This window comes from Rhinolophus sinicus, linkage group LG02 (assembly GCF_036562045.2).
Source record: "Rhinolophus sinicus isolate RSC01 linkage group LG02, ASM3656204v1, whole genome shotgun sequence".
NCBI classification, from domain to species: Eukaryota; Metazoa; Chordata; class Mammalia; order Chiroptera; family Rhinolophidae; genus Rhinolophus; species Rhinolophus sinicus.
The window spans coordinates 45,737,642-45,754,180 of NC_133752.1; the positions used below are offsets into that span (position 1 = coordinate 45,737,642).

Consider the following 16,539-nt stretch of genomic DNA (forward strand, 5'->3'; position numbering starts at 1 on the left):
AGGTATTGCAGAAATAGGGAGGTTTAATTCAAAATGACAAAAGAGCAGTGGAGCTGGGCCCTGACATGAGACTAGGAATTTGCTAGGTTATCAAAGGGAAGAGGTTATCAAGAAGGAAGAGGAAAGCACTCTTGGGAGTGGATTTTAAAGACATGGAAATGTGTAAACAACATGATGACACCATCTAGTATTTGCTAAGTTCTCTCGTGCTAGTTCTTCATTTGGGCTAATTCACTCATCCTTCACACACACAGAAAACAATTCTGTGAGATTATTCCCATTCTATAGGTGAGGTAAGTGAGGCACAGTGATGGTAAGTATGTCCTGGATTGCATGGCTAGTAAATGGGGGAATCTAGGGATCAAAGTCAAGTCTGTCTAATTCTAGAGTCTACTTTTAATCATTATTATCTCCTTGCTGGCATATTCATAAAACTTCAATAATTTAATAGATTGGAATAGAGTGAATGGAAGTAGCGACAAATGAGAGTGATTAGATAGGCAAAAACCAGAAGATGGATGGGGCTGTAGGTTGCACTAAGGAGTATGGACTCCATCATGAAATGAGAAAATACCAACGGGTCAAAGCAGAAAAATAACATACTTAGATTTTCAGTTTGAAAAAAATCTTTTGTTGATAAGGCAGAGCTGGGTTGAAGAAGGCAAGATTGGAGGAGAGGAGCTTCCAAAAGCTATTTTAGTGGTCCAGGAAAGCAATGATAAAGGCCTGAACTAAAGCAGTGACAGTGGAGACTGAAAGGGTAGAACAAATAAAAGAGATGTTTAATAGATAAAATGAAAAGCACTTAGTAGAAATAAGGGAAGGAGAGAATCCTAGGATGACTTCTGGATTTATGGTTTGGGTAAATTTGTTCATGCTGGGGCCATATCACATGCAGTATCTAGCAGAGTAATTGGTATATTATAATCACTGAGCATGTTGTTAACAATATATGATATAATGAAAGAAGTAGAGAACTGACTGGAGTTTTTTGTTCCTGATTCCACACCATGTGAACCACTTAACCATCCTGGGGCTTCAATTCAGTCCATCTTTTAAAAATAAGAGTTTTCACACCAAACCTTCCCCAGCCATTGTGTGCCTCCATCACCTGTGAAGCATTCTTGTCAAACAATCAAACCTGAATCTGCTGAAGTCTAGATCGACTAGGTTAGAGGAAATACAGGGACTAGAACAATGTATAAAAGGACGCCACTGGGATGCATTCAGCAAAATCCAGAATGTGGAAAACTTTATAAGACATAGTACCTGGCTTCTATTTCATTAGCAAGAAAAAAAATTTTAAAGGAGGAACAATAGATTAAAAGGACCTCAGAGGCACATCTAGAGAAATTATGAAACAATTGGAGGAACACTGAATGCTTACTAGATATTTTATGGTATGAAGAAATTATTATTAATTTTGTAATTGTGATGATATTATGTTTTTAAAAAGAATTCTTATTTCTTAGAAATCATACTACAATATGTATGAATAAAACAGTTATCTGGGGGTGGGCATAAAGATAAAACAAGGCTGGCCATAAATTGATAATCATTGAATTGGTCGTATGTCAATGGGGATTCATGATACTATTCTCTTTATATTTTTATATGTTTGAAACATATAAAATATATGAATAGTTCTTTTTTAATGGAAAATGAAAATGATTAGATTAAGTGATCTGTAAGTCTTTTTCAATTTTTAATATTCTATAATCCCTTATTTTCAACAAATTATTTAAGCCGGGTATATCCTTTCCAACAGCCCTCCAGCTAATCCAATCAAAGCTCTACCTCTAAATTGACTAGATTTATTCATGCATGCTCATTGGAGCATTCTTTCTAGGGAGTAGTGCTAGAGAGAAAATAACAAAGAACACAGGTCCTTACTAATTCTGCTTTTTCTGTAATCAGGGATTTCCCAACAACACTTTTTGTTGCAATCTCATTATCATAATAATCTTCACTGAAATGTATTGTTTTCAATTTCTTCTCCTAGATGGTATATGAACACACATTCATCTTGTTGGCATACCACAACCAACTTGCACTGTGATGAGTCACTTCTGAGAAGAACTCACACTCGTGATGTATCCCTCTTTCTTAACTGATATACATATGCACTCAGTCGTCAAATTCTGTGAACACCACCTCCACAGTTTCTTTGGAATCCAACTTTATCCCTCCTTTCTTGTCAAGTCCTCATTACTTCTTGCCGTGTTAGAGTAGTAATATTATAATGTGGGCATGTTGCCTACTTCCTTCTAAACAATTCTGTGACCACAGGATTTAGAATCAAAGATTGAGGTGAAGTTCTGGTGCTGTCTCTTGATAGCTTTTGACTTTCATAAAATTGTCTCAACCTAAAATGTCTGACCCCAACTTTCCTTTCCAATATCATTTATTGCTTCTTGCCTGCTAGAATACATTTCAAGATGCTCTATAAAGACTTATGAATAGCCAAGTCTTAATGTAGACAAATACTTTAAAAACATATTTTCATGTGAAGTCCTTTTGCAGCGCTTACTTGAAAGCTCAATAACCTAGAATTTTCTGGAACAAATGACATTTTTTCCCCTCCGTAGAAAAATGCTAAAATTTTGGTTACGCCAGCGTTCTATTTATTACTAATCCTCTTTACTGTTCCTTCCATATCTTCCACATCCATTTGGCTCTCTGAAACCAAAGGTAGGATCTAGTTTGGGGATCAACCCTTACCTCTACAGTATTCTTCTGAGTTGCCTCACCATCAGCCTGGTTACTCTTTGATCTCCAGTCTCAGGTTTTGTTCCCCTTTAACAATCTGAGTTCCAGCATGCATTCTGCCTTTCATCCAGGCTTACTTGTTCAATGTTTACCTAGTTTTTCCATTAGTAAATCTCTGAATCTAGGGCTTTATATAATCAGCCAATTGCTGTTGCTTATTAAGCTATTGTAAGCCTGGGTGGTAGGGAATCTAAGGGACAGATTTTTCTTTTTAAGTCAGAATTTATAATCTAGTCAATGTCTATCTCCTCTCTTCCTTCCCAGGCCTCTCCTGTTTATGTGAAAGTCAAGCAATGCTTTTCCTAACCCTACCCAATTTCCCAGCAAAACTTTCATGTATTCCATAGCCAGAAATAACAAATACCAAACTTGTACCTAATATAAATTCTTATTTAAGAACCATCATGTTCCCTTGCTATAATAGTGTATCCGCGTGTGGTAGTGGTGGTCGTGGATGTGTGTCAATGTCATCTGTTTTTTATTGTGAGTTTCTTCAGGGCAAGGACTGTATCTATTTAAATTGCTGTATATGGACTCAGGGAAACCACATCTAGAGTTATTTACACAACATTGGAAGTTCTCATAGATTCTGACATCACGTGAACATTAGTGAGATGTATCAATTGATTTTTTTTTTTTTTTGCCCTTTCTAAAAGAGAAGGCAGAGGTGAACATACAATGCTATTAGATAGTAGATCTAAGGGCAGAGTACTTATAGACTATTCTCTGTGATGTGGTTCCTGTCTCAAAGGGAAAGATATTGAATTTGTTCTTCTTGAATAAAGATTTGGAAGAAGTGCATGAAGGTTAAATATGGCTGGATCTCTCTATAACCTTTGCAGGTACTTCCTCTATCATCTACTTCTCTCTATTGGCTCTCTTTCATTGGCATTTAATTTTCAAGTCTCTTTCATAAAACGAAACAAACAAAAAAATCCTCTTTCATACACATTCCTACCCAGCTACTCATATATTTCTCTCTTCGTATTCATTGCCAAGTTTCCTGAGAGTTGTCAATATTTAATGACACAATTTGTTCATCATCTACTCAGATCTCAACCCATTGCAATATGGCCTTTGCCCCACAACTCTATACAAACCTACCTCGTAAAGGCTACCAATGATTTCAAATTCTGGTATAGAAGGAAGACCTCATCTTCAATAACAAGGTTCACATACAAGAAAGTCAGTTATTTCAATAACCACAATGCCTTACATCAGGCATTTATTCAATAAATGTTCTTGAAATACTGATGTCTAACTAACTAAGGATGAGTGAATGAAAGACCATCTATCACAGTGTTTCTTAACCCTTTTTTTGCCCGTTATAGCCTACTAAGGAGGAAAATTTAATTTAATGTCTCCCTAAGTAGATAAATTTAATACCAAGGAATAAGATTTGTTGGACAGAGTTGAGCTTTGAAGGGACACAAACCATTGTAATATCTAAGAATGGGAAAGGGAATCTACAATGATTTCTAGAAGGCTTTCACTTTTGTATTGTACCAGCCATAGCTAAGGAAAGAATAAACAAACAAAACTCTTTTCTAAATAAGGACAGATTGAGGGATAATTTTAATCTTGTCCTTTATTTAATAATTTTCTTTAACCCTCTCTGTGTTTTCAGCTAGAAACAAATTTTAACTTACCAGAGTACAGTAACAGTGAAACTCCTGTTTTATATTATTACCTAATTATTCACTTAGTTTATGAGAAACCTGAATGTTTCATGAATGTTCGCTTTGAGGTGTTAAAATGCCTAATATTTTTTATCAAATCAGCACATTCTTTAGTGAAGAACTGAGAAATGTGTTCTCAGAAATCATCATTTCAGGGATTCCACAATTGACAAATATAGTCTCTTAGTTACTAGCTGGAGTTATATTTTGGGTGTTCCTTAGGTTTTCCATTGCCTCGGATCTTCTGCAATGACCTGCGATAATAACAGCTTCTGATTCCACAAAAAACAAATCACTGCCAGTCTTTACTGTGGTTTGTTGTAATTTTGTATGATATGGCTCACTCCATTGCACCAACGGTAAAGGTTACAACACATTTGACATCTGAGGTCAGTTGGTCACTTAGTGGATGTTTGTTGGGATTCACTTTGGTATTTTCTACTTAAATGTATCCATTGTGGATTCTTAGGGATACCTGTGGCCTAGCACATTCCAAACAAGTTTCTCTCTTTCGGAGGAGTGATCTTTCTGTATAAGTCTTATTTTCTTGCAGCTGATTTTTCCCCCTACCTAGGCTTTCATCTAGATCGCCTGTCCTAAAAATTTCTAGTTTTAGGGGTTTTTTTATTTTTCTTTTGATACTTTCTAGTTAATTCTAGCTTTTTTTTTTTTTTTTTTTTTCCTATTCCCAAATGACTCTGTATTACTGTCATGGTACTGCACATTTAGAAAGAACTTATTAAATGTTGGGTAACTAACTGAATGACTGACTTTCTTGTACATTACCCTTGTTATTGAAGATGGGGTATTCCCTCCATATCAGATTTTGAGCTAGGGATGTAAGTTCCTTCCTCTTCCTTATCCTACTCACCACCCAGAGAATAAAATAATAGTTATTTAGATTCAATTTTTTAGATAACTAAGAAATGCATTTCTTAGAGGGATTTTCAAATTCAAGATGGTTATCTATATCTTTGTATTGTCCAGGCACAGCCATGCTCAGATGCAAAAGATGAGATGACATGTCTCTCTTTAATTTTTAAAATCTAAAAATAATTTTAAATTATAATAAAATCAGGTGGAATAAAGTGATGATGAGTTAAATGTTTGGCCAAATCAGGATTACATCAGGTTAAGCAAGAAATTTGACAACTCTGGAAAACATGATCTTTTGTCACTATCATCACTATCACCATGAAAAAATGTTGGAATACCTATTTTCTTCTGATGCCAGTCAAAGTCTCTCTTTTGGAAGCATAATCTCTATCTGTAAAAAATAGGGTTTGGGGTTTTTTGTGTTTTTTTTTTGCATTTTTAGATAGAATTATCTAAAAACCTAGAAACAGTCATTCATTGATAGAAATATAAAATTAAGTAACAGCCAACATAGGCCAGATTTAGTATTCCCATAGTTATATAAGGAAAATAATAAGTACAATTGTGAAGTGGAGAGCCCATTAAAATTCAAATTTTGTGACTTAATTCTACAATGTTAGAAACATCTTTTAAAACACATGGAACTCCTTGTTTTTCTTTAAATCTGATGAGTTGGCATCAATAGATGATGTCCTCCGTTGGTCTTGTGGCTTTATGGGTAGGGTGGGGGGTCAAGGGATTTGCCTACAATTTCAGGCTGATTCAAAACCAGAGCCAAGTCCTCCTTGTAATTATGTTTTCCTGTAATAGCTCAAAAGCTCCTGCTCCATATTCAAGTCCATACTTTACTAAGGTAAATGGGCAGAGCCTTTACTTCTGTTGATGCTGCTGTGTGAAACAGTGAGAAGCCGCCACCCATGAGAGACCAGAATTGGTCTTTGTGGTGGAAGGAGTGTTAGCCACCACGAGAGACAAAAGTTCCCTCTGGATTTGGATGTTTTAAATCAGGTAGTGTATTATATGCAGGACTAGAGGGGAACATCACAAAACAGCAGGTTACTTTAGAACAATCAAATCTAAAGGACTACAGAAAAGGCAGCAGGGTGTATTAAATGATGCATTGGATTACAAGGGGACCACTGCCCAGCTCAGGGGCCCATGGAGAAGTTATATGCATAGTATCAGGAAAGGCTGAGGTAGCAGGGGTGGGCAGTGGGAGCAAAGATGGTGACAGAAGAAGATCTAATGGAAAAACTGAACATCTTACTGTGCCTAATCATAAGAAACACACAAAAATTCAGAACATGACAAGACGCTTCCATGACACTAGTGGGAGAAAATTATTTGGCCTCATTTGTCTCCCAAAATAAAATTCATATTTCAAAAAAGAATTTGATTTACACCATCTAGCCATTTGTCCCAAAATTTGAAAAAAGATTACAGTTTTCTAAAACACATTCTTGCTAAGACTAATATTCCATTACTGCCTCTTCATTACTCCGTGTGCCCTTTTACTTACACTTGATATAACTATTTATATAATGTATAACTGGATTTAATATTGGCTAATTTGTCAATTGTCATTCACTTTGCAATAAGTGCAAAAGACATTTTAAAAACTCATGAAGTAATCTCTATATATCAAAAACTGTAATTTACTCTTTCTGAAACCATATCACAAATGGTATGTTTTAATAAATGCCCTGAATCATTGCTTTGTACAAACTTCATCCTACAAATCCGCTCAGATGGTGAAGAAATCAACCCCAAGTTGATAAAGTAGTGTATTACTGACTCATAAGACTATTAATCACTCCTAGCACAATAATGAAGAAAATTGAAATTGATGTAGATTGTACATCTAAGTTTCTGAGCAACACAGTTTTTAATAACATGCCCAAGAAAAATGAGAGATGCTGTGTCCTGGAGCAGAATGCATCATGGTGTTCTTTCATCAAGGCAGAACATTGAGTTACACTTTCTGGTTAGCACTCTACTCTGTATTCCTTTGAAGTGTCGGTTTTTTTCACTTCCTATTTTTGTCCCATGGATTATTTTGCCTTCTGGTGAACTTTATAGAAATGGAATTGTCAAGTAAATCTTTTGTGTCTGACTTATTTTGCTGAACATAATACTTTTATTTTTTTCCCCCTTCTTCCACCTCCTCCTCCCCCACTCCAGTTCAAGCCGTTGTTTCTCAGTCCAGTTGTGCAGGACACAGCTCCCTGGCCCATGCTGGTACTATGAGCCTTACGCTCCCCCCAGCTAAGGCAGTCGCTCAACAGTCATCGGTTGGCTGCTCACAGAAGCTCAAAGCCGCTCTCGCCAGCTGCCTGCTGTTCATGCTGGCTGTCGGCCACTCATGGCAGCACACGGTAGCCCACGGCAGCACACAGCAGCCTACGGCAGCCTATGCCAACCTCTGGCTGCTCACCGCAGTCAAGCTCCAAGGAAAGTTGTTGTTTACAATCGTAGTTGTAGAGGATGCAGCTCACAGGCCCATGTGGGATTCGAACCAGCAACCTCGGTGTTAAGACCATAGTGCTCCAACCACCTGAGCCACCGGCCTCGGCCCCATAATACTTTTTATACCCATCTATTTTGATGCATGTACCAGTAGTTCATTTTTTTATTGATGAGTAATATTCCATTACATAAATATACACCACAATTTGGTTACTCATACTTCTGTTGATGGACATTTGGTTTTTTTCCAATTTTTTTTTCCCATCATGAAAAAAGCTGCAGTGAATACTGATGTACCCATCTGTATATGGACATATGACATGTTTGATTTTAAATTTCATCTGTAATGAAATTATAACATTAATACTTAAACTTTAATTAAGCAGTTACCACCAGAGGGTAAGGGAGGTGGGGGGTGGGAGATGAGGGTAAGGGGGATCAAATATATGGTGATGGAAGGAGAACTGACTCTGGGTGGTGAACACACAACGGGATTTATAGATTATGTAATACAGAGTTGTACACCTGAAATCTATGTGATTTTACTAACAATTGTCACCCCAATAAATTAAAAAAAAAAATTAAGCAGTTACCTTGAGTAGAATCAGAGTATAAAAGAGATGGACAATGATCAGTCCAATGCATTCAATAGTGTCTATAATCTGGGGAAACACCAGAACACAACAAGAGCTTCACACCGTAGTGCTCTCACCTCATCCCTGAGCACTTCAACCTGACTGCATTGGGAGCTGTCACATCAATAAGTAGACATCAGTTAGAGGTATACTGTGGAAAGACATACTTAGAGCCAGACATACTTGGGCTAAATTCTGGCTCAGTGACTTAAGATAAATTAATTGTCCACTCTGAGCCTCAGTCTTCTCATCTATAAAGTAATTCCCAGTTTGATAGGTAAAACAATTAAATGGGATGTACTAGTTAAGGTTATAGCAAATATAATTTGTATAAAATGTAATCAGAGATACAATAATTTATATATCATAATTAGACAAAATAAATTGAGGCTGTAATTTGAGTACTAACTCATATCCTACAGATAGTGGGGAGATTTAAATTAAAATAATTTGTATTGTTTTAAGTAGGTAATTTTCTGGTTGAGCTTACATATAGCAAATTGATGCAATAAATTAAACATACTCTAATGGATAGATCCCCCCTCCTCAATGTTAGTGGCTTAAAAAATAAAATCCTTGAGCAATCTTATAACCAATGTTTTGAACTCTGTCTCTAGTAGGTTGCTTCCTCCATTTCATTTAGTTCTTTTTCTGGATTTTTCTCCTTTTCTTTCATTTAGGACACATTTCTTTATTTCCTCATTCTGGCTGCCTTTCTGTGTTTGTTTCTATGTCTTAGGTAGTTCTGCTCTGTCTCCAAGTCTTGGCTGGGTGGCTTTATGTTGTAGGTGCCCAGGGGTGCTCAGTGACACAGTCTCCCTGGTCACCTGCTTTGGGTGCTCCAGGCGTGTCCCTTGTGTGGGCTGTGTGTGTCCCATTTTATAGTTGAGCTTTGATTGCTATTGGCACAACAGCTGGTAGGATTGACCCTCAAGATGACTGGCTATGGTTTGGCCACGTCCACAGCTGATGGGCTGCTGTTTGGGGTGCTTACCCCACTGAGTGGGATTTGACCCAGTGGGCTCTGGTGCCTGTTGAGACCACCCTTTGTATGTGCCACTTGTGGAACTAATTGAGCAGTGCTTTGCTGTGGTTTGAAGCCAACCTCCAAGTATGTTCATTCTGGGGCCTCTTGAGAGGGGCTCCAGTGCAGGCCCAGATCACCCACTGCCTGTGACTATCTGGGGGCCTACCTGGTAGGAACTACAAAGCAATCTGCAGTTGTTCACTGCTTGTGCTGGACCTGGGGCTGGAGGCACATAGGAGAGGCCACACTGTGAACTAACAGCTGCCACCCATACCTGGTCTGGGGTAGCTCCGCAGAAAGCCAGGACACTCAGAGGCCTGCTGCCACCTGCCGGCTCCCTTAAGGTTAAGCAACTGATAACGCCTCATGTGATATGCGAGGTGGGTGAGGCATGGTCTCAGAGAGTCACCAGAGCAGGAAGAGTTGTGGTCACCAGGTTAATGTAAATTCTAATTTGGTGTCAGTGCTGAGCCTGGAGTGACTCAGAAAATGTCTCAGATCACACTGCGGCCAGTCAGACCTGCAAACTCTGATAATTTTCCAAGAAAGTATGCAATGTGGACATGGATGGCTGTTCATAGGGAAAGTGCCTCCTGTGGAGCAAGAATTGAGTGGGGTTGGGGTCCCAGGAAGTCAGCAGCATAGAGCAATGGAACTCACCAGACGAATCAGATTCAAATTTGCCTGGAAGGGGCGTGCTCAACACAGGAAAGATGGCTCTGGCCTACCGGCTGCCGAGAAGGTGGACTCCCCACTGGGAAAATGTCAACTGTCCTCCAGTCCTGCTCCCTAAACCAGACACCTCAGTCTGCCCTCCTGTATGTCTCCAAGGCCTCCTGAATCACCATCCCTCCGCTGGAGCCCAGGGTGAGTGCTTGTGAGCAAGTGAGTCTGTGCACTGGCCATTTAAGAGGATGTATGGGTTTTCAGCAGCCTTCCGGCAAACCTGGACAGTCAGAGAATCCCCAGTTTTTCATATCCAGCCAGATATTGTGTGGGCTCCTCTTCTCGGCACCAATACTTCTCTCTGGGGAGCCTGGTGTGGAGGAGTTGGGGTCCCTCAGCCCTCTGGGAGGAACCAGGGCAGCTGAGATATCCCTCCTGATTCACAATCATCACAGGCAGGTGTGGGGCCAGTTCCGCCTCTTTGCCCCTCCTACCAGTCTCTATGTGGCTTCTTTATATTTTTAATTATAGGACTTCTGTTCAGCTAATCTTCAGATGGTTTTCCAGGTTGATTGTTCTATAATTTAGTTGTAATTTTAATGTGTTTACAGAAAAATGCAGGCACAGCATTTTATCTACTCTGCTATCTTGGATCGCTCCCAAAATATCACCTCCTTTCAAAAAATTATTTTGGTGCCTTCTCTCTGCTTGTGTTGTAACCATATGCTTAGCATAGCTGTTGGGTAAACCAGCATTGATTATAGCTCTTAGTGGGAACAAACAACAACATTAGCAATGACCAAAGCCAAATATTTTGTAAGGATAGACAGACTTCCAGTGTTTTTAGAGGTAGTTGTAGTTGAAATACACTGTGTACCTTTCTGAATCCTATTTCTCCTTGACTATATAATCATATAATATACCTCTAGTGCTTCTCTACATTATTAAAAAAATGATTTTAAAGCCCAATGTTTTGTGGCTGCATGATATTCTTTTACATTTATGTATAATAATTATTTGTTTCTATAATTGGATGTTTAAGTTTATCATAATTGTATTGTTATATATAATGACTGGAAAGTCTTTTACATTTATGTCTGTGACAGAATTTCTGACCATTTCCTCAGTAATGATTTCCAGAAATGGAATTATTATATCAAAAGTTATGAACATTTTTAAGTTCTCAAATTTGATTATGTGAACTTATGTAAATCTTACAAAATAAAATACCATATGACCATGCCTATCACTAAATCCTTAGCAGCATAAATGTTATCAGAGTTTGTTCAATGATGAAAGGCCTCTTGTCTTAAAGTCTTCTACTTTTTTTGATTAATTATGCAATAAATAGTTATTCTGTATACAAGGCCTAAAATCCTGTTTTAAAAATGAGCAATATGGAAAATATAAATATATACAGAATAGTTTCTCTTCAAACTTGTTCATACCTATTTTTGGTGGAAATTATTGAATTCTGTTTATTTTGACATTGTAAAGGAAAAGATAACACAAATAAGTATATTAGTGGGATGAGTTCTCATTTTTAATTTTCTAAATAATATAGTTCAAAACATTAGTCAAATGAAATTATAAAATCAATACCTTAAAACATATAATGAAGCCCTTGTCTAAAACTCTGTAAAGCTTCATGGTATTGCTACAAAACCTCAAAGTCTGAAGGAAAAATTTATAGCCAAAGGAGGTTATAGCACCAGATAATGGCTGGACTACTAATGGCTATTACATTTATTTCTGATGATGGACTGAACATAGTTGTCTTCTTTATTTCTTCTTAAAATTCTGCTGAAATATAAACAATTTTGTTTAATTTTTGAAAAAGAGAATGAATAATAAGAGTGCAATAGAAAGGGTGCCATCAGTTTTCTCTTTCTACCATCTTGGAGCATATGGAGGCCTGCTTAGAACAGAAATGCTCAAATGACTAATATGTCTGGAAGGCTGTGGTCCAAGACCATTTTTTTCTGGCTGCAAGGAAAGTCTTCAGAACCAAAGGGACAACACAGCTCTTCTGTTTATATTTTACTTTATTTTTTTATTTTTTTATTTTATTAGTTTCAGGTGTACAAGACGACATAGGTTTATGCTCAAGATGGAACTGAACTCTATCTAGGCAAGAGATGTGCTTATGGGTACTAAGAACAACACAGTGACTCCTGGTGGCAAAGTGAACAAAACCAGAATAATTTGCCATGGAAACAGTGGCATGGTTTGTGCCAAATTCCAAGGCCATTGAACACAGAATCTGTGTGATGCTGTGGATTTAAACTTACTGAAAAGTCAATAAATAAAAGTGTGTGGGGGAGAAGGGTATCATTAGTCAATCAAAAATTCTAAGGAGCTCCTAGAAGATTGAAATTAGGTAGGATCAATCTGAATAGGAAGAAAAAAGAGAAAAGAGAAAAGAAAAGAAAACAAGATCTAGAAAAGAAAAGACAAGACAAGACAAGACAAGACAAGAAAACAACATCTAATATTTCTTTTGAAGGAAATCCTAAAAAAGTTCTGCATTAAAAATCAAGACCTGTAAAAAGCAGGTGTGGGCTATGGGACAATTAATGGCAATAAATTAAAGAAGTGCTTTCAGGATCACCTGGATTGCCCACCCCCCATGGAAATTTGCATGTAAGACATGTATAGGGGAGTGTTTACTGAGGTAACACTTGTAAGTGAAGGGAAGAAGCAGAATTGGGTGAATGGAGGTGACTCGGTTATAATAGAGGTCTCAGCCATGGCTCGTTATGTTTCCCCCAAGTTAGGGCAAAGGGACTAAGCTTTTGTACTCCTGCTCTTTGTTGACCAGTATTTGCATGTGAGCTGCCTCTAGCAGTTGATGTAAGTTTGGATGGGTAATTTCCTTCAGCTGAGAGCTATTCCTACACAGGGACTGCACTATGAACTGTCAGCAACATTACTGACAGCTGAGGGAATGGATGCCTTGGTCCTGACAGAAGAAAGACAACTAACCAGGAAGGAAACAAAGAAATACAGGAAGTAATAAAGAGCAATGGATAGGGTAAACATGTGAATAAATTTAAATTAATATTGACTATCAAAAATAATAACAATAATGACAATGTCTTATAAAGTTCAAAATATGTATAAAATAAAATGCATGATAATAACACAAAATACGGATGAGGAATAAATGAATTTAAAGCATCCCAAGGTCCTGCTATAGTCTGGGAAGGGGTAAAAGTACCAAATTTTAATAAGTCAAGGAGTCACATTTACTTGAATGACCACTTAGCAAATATCAAAATATATATAACTAATAAACTTATAGATGAGAAAAAATAGAATCATAAAAAAAACTTTGATTGATCCAAAAGAGGGCAAGAAAAGAGACAGAAAGGAAGATAGAACAAATGGGACAAACAAAAAATAGTAAAAAGATACTTATAAACCTAACACATCAATAATTATATTATTGATTAATGGACCAAATGCTTTAATTAAAGAAGAAAGATTTCAGATTGGATAAGAAATTCTCTCTTAATCTCCAAATCAATGTCAAATCAATCTTGTGTTTTTTTCTGAAATAAAAATTATACATTCTTCCCTTAGATGTTGTAAAATGCTCAATGTTAAAGCCTCTACCATTGAAATTGATTGCAAAGGTGCATCTGTTAATGAAATGAGATTTTACATATTTTATCTTTGAAAATGTATTTCACACATACAGGTCCTGCCAAGTACTGGTATCAGTCCATAAGCATATGATTTTAATTGAGCATATTCATCACATGGAAGGCATTTGGAAATCTTTTAGATTCATCTCTTTATATTTGCCTTTTAGCCTATCATTATATTATAGATTAATCACTTTATTTTTTTAAAGAGTTTTATTAAAAATATAGCTAACATACAATATTATATTAGTTTCAGGGATACATATTCAGCATTTTTATACCAAAGAAGAGATCACTACGATAAGTCCAACAACCATCTGACACCATACTATGCTATCAGAATATTATTAACTATATTCTCCATGTTGTACATTACATCCCCAAGACTTCTTTGATTTATACCTGGAAATTTGGACCTCTTTTTTTTTCTCCCCTTCCTCCCCTCCCCCAACTTTTTAAATTTATCAATTGCAGTAGACAATTCAATATTATTTTATATTAATTTCAGGTGTGCAGCATAGTGGTTAGACATTTATAGAATTTAAGACATGAACACCCACCTGGCACTATAAATAATGTCATATCATTGACTATATTCCCTATGCTTTACTTTACATTCCCATGACTATTTTGTAACTATACATTTGTACTTTGTAATTTCTTCCCCTTTTCCACTCTGTCCCCAAACCCCTCCTTTGTATCTCCCCAACAAATCCAGTACCCATCTGACAACACACATAGTTATTACAATATTATTGACTATATTCCTTATGCTATAGGCTACATCCCCATAACTACTTTGTAACAATCAATGTGTATGTCTTAATCCCTTCCCCTTCTTTCACCCACACCCCCAACCTCTCTCCCATATTGTTTTGCAACCACATTTGGCAACCACAAAATATTCTCTGTATCTATGAGTTTATTTATTGTTGTTTATTTTGTTCTTTAGGTTCCACATATAAAGTGAAATCACATTGCAATCTGTCTTTCTCTGTCTGACATACTTCACACAGCAAAATACCATCCAGGTCCCTACATGCCACTGAAGATGGCAAGAACCCATTCCCTTTCAAGACCAAGCAATATTCCATTGTATATATATGTACCACCTCCTCTTTATCCATTCTTCCATCAACAGACACCCAGGCTGCCTCTACATCTTGGCCCTTGTAAACAATGCTGCAATGAATATAGGGATGTATACATCCCCTCAAAGTAACATTTTGGATTTCTTTAGATAAATACCCTGAAGTGGGATTACTGGGTCCTTCATTGTCTTTTCTTATAACCTTTGTTTTAAAGTCTATTTTGTCTGGTATAAATATTGCTACCCTAGATTTTGTTTTGTTTTGTCATTTCCACTTTCATGAAATATCTTTTTCCATCTCTTTCTGTCTGTGTGTGTCTTTCAATCTGAAGTGAGTCTCTTGTAGGCAGCATATGTAAGGGTTTTGTTTCCTTATCTATTCATCCCTCCTATGTCTTTTGATTGGATCACTTAATCCATTTACATTGAAAGTAATTATTGATAATAGATATATAGTTATTGTCATTTTATTGTTCATAATTTTGATTTTTTTTCCATCTTAAAAATGTCCCTCTAACATTCCTTATAGTACTGGTTTGGTGGTGATGAATTCCTTTAGCTTTTTCTTGTCTGGGAAGCTCTTTATCTGTCCTTTGATTCTATGTGATAGCCTTGCTGGGTAGAGTAGTCTTGGTTGTAGGTCCTTGCCTTTAATCACATTGAATATTTGCTGTTAATCCCTTCTGGCAGGCAAAGTTTCTATTGAGAAATCAGCTGACAGTTTTATGGGAGCTCCCTTATAAGTTACTATTTGCCTTTCTGTTGCTGCTTTTAAAATTCTCTCTTTGTCTTTAACCTTTGCCATTTTAATTATAATGCATCTAGGTGTGGACCTGTTTGGGTTCATCCTGTTTGGGACTCTGCACTTCCTGGACTTGTATATCTATTTCCTTCATCAGGTTAGGGAAGTTTTCTGTCATTATTTCTTCAAATATGTTCTCAATTCTTACTTTCTCTCTTTTCCTTCTGGCACTTCTATGATGCCAATGTTGTTACGCTTGATGTTGTTCTGGAGGTCTCTTAAACTAGCCTCATTTTTAAAAATTCTTTTTCCTTTTTGCTGTTCTGATTGGGTGTTTTATGCTACCTTGTCTTCCAAATCGCTAATTCAATACTCTGCTTCATCTAGTCTGTTGGTGATTCCTTCTAGTGCATTCTTCATTTCAGTTATTGTATTGTTCACTTCTGATTGTTTGTGTGTGTGTGTGTGTGTGTGTGTGTGTGTGTGTGTTTTCTATGTCCTTTTTTATGCTTGCTATTTCTTTGTTAAAGTTCTCACTAAGTTCCTTGAGCATTCTTATAACCATTGTTTTAAACTCTGTATCTGGTTTGTTGCTTGCCTTCATTTCATTTAGTTCTTTTCCTGGATTTTTCTCCTGTTCTTTCATTTGGGATGCATTTCTTTGTTTCCTCATTTTGGCTGTCTTTCTGTGTTGGTTTCTATGTATTAGGTAGATCTGTTCTGTCTCCAGTTCTTGGCTGGGTGGCCTTATGTAGTAGGTATCCTGTGGGACTGAGTGGCACAGTCTCCCTGGTCACCTGAGCCAGGTATTCCAAGAGTGTCCCTTGTATGGGTTGTATGTGCATACCTGTTATAGTTAAACCTTGATTGCTATTGGTACATCAGTGGGTGGGATTGACTCTCGTGCTTGCTGGCTGTGGGATTTGGCCCCATCCACAG

At 37.1% G+C, this 16,539-nt stretch overlaps 1 long non-coding RNA gene across 1 annotated transcript in view; it reads left to right on the plus strand.

Annotated features, from left to right (window-relative positions):
* Positions 1–16,539, plus strand: part of LOC141569643 (uncharacterized) — a 166,203-nt gene that overhangs the window by 32,979 nt on the left and 116,685 nt on the right. The gene's annotated exons all lie outside the window — the stretch shown is intronic.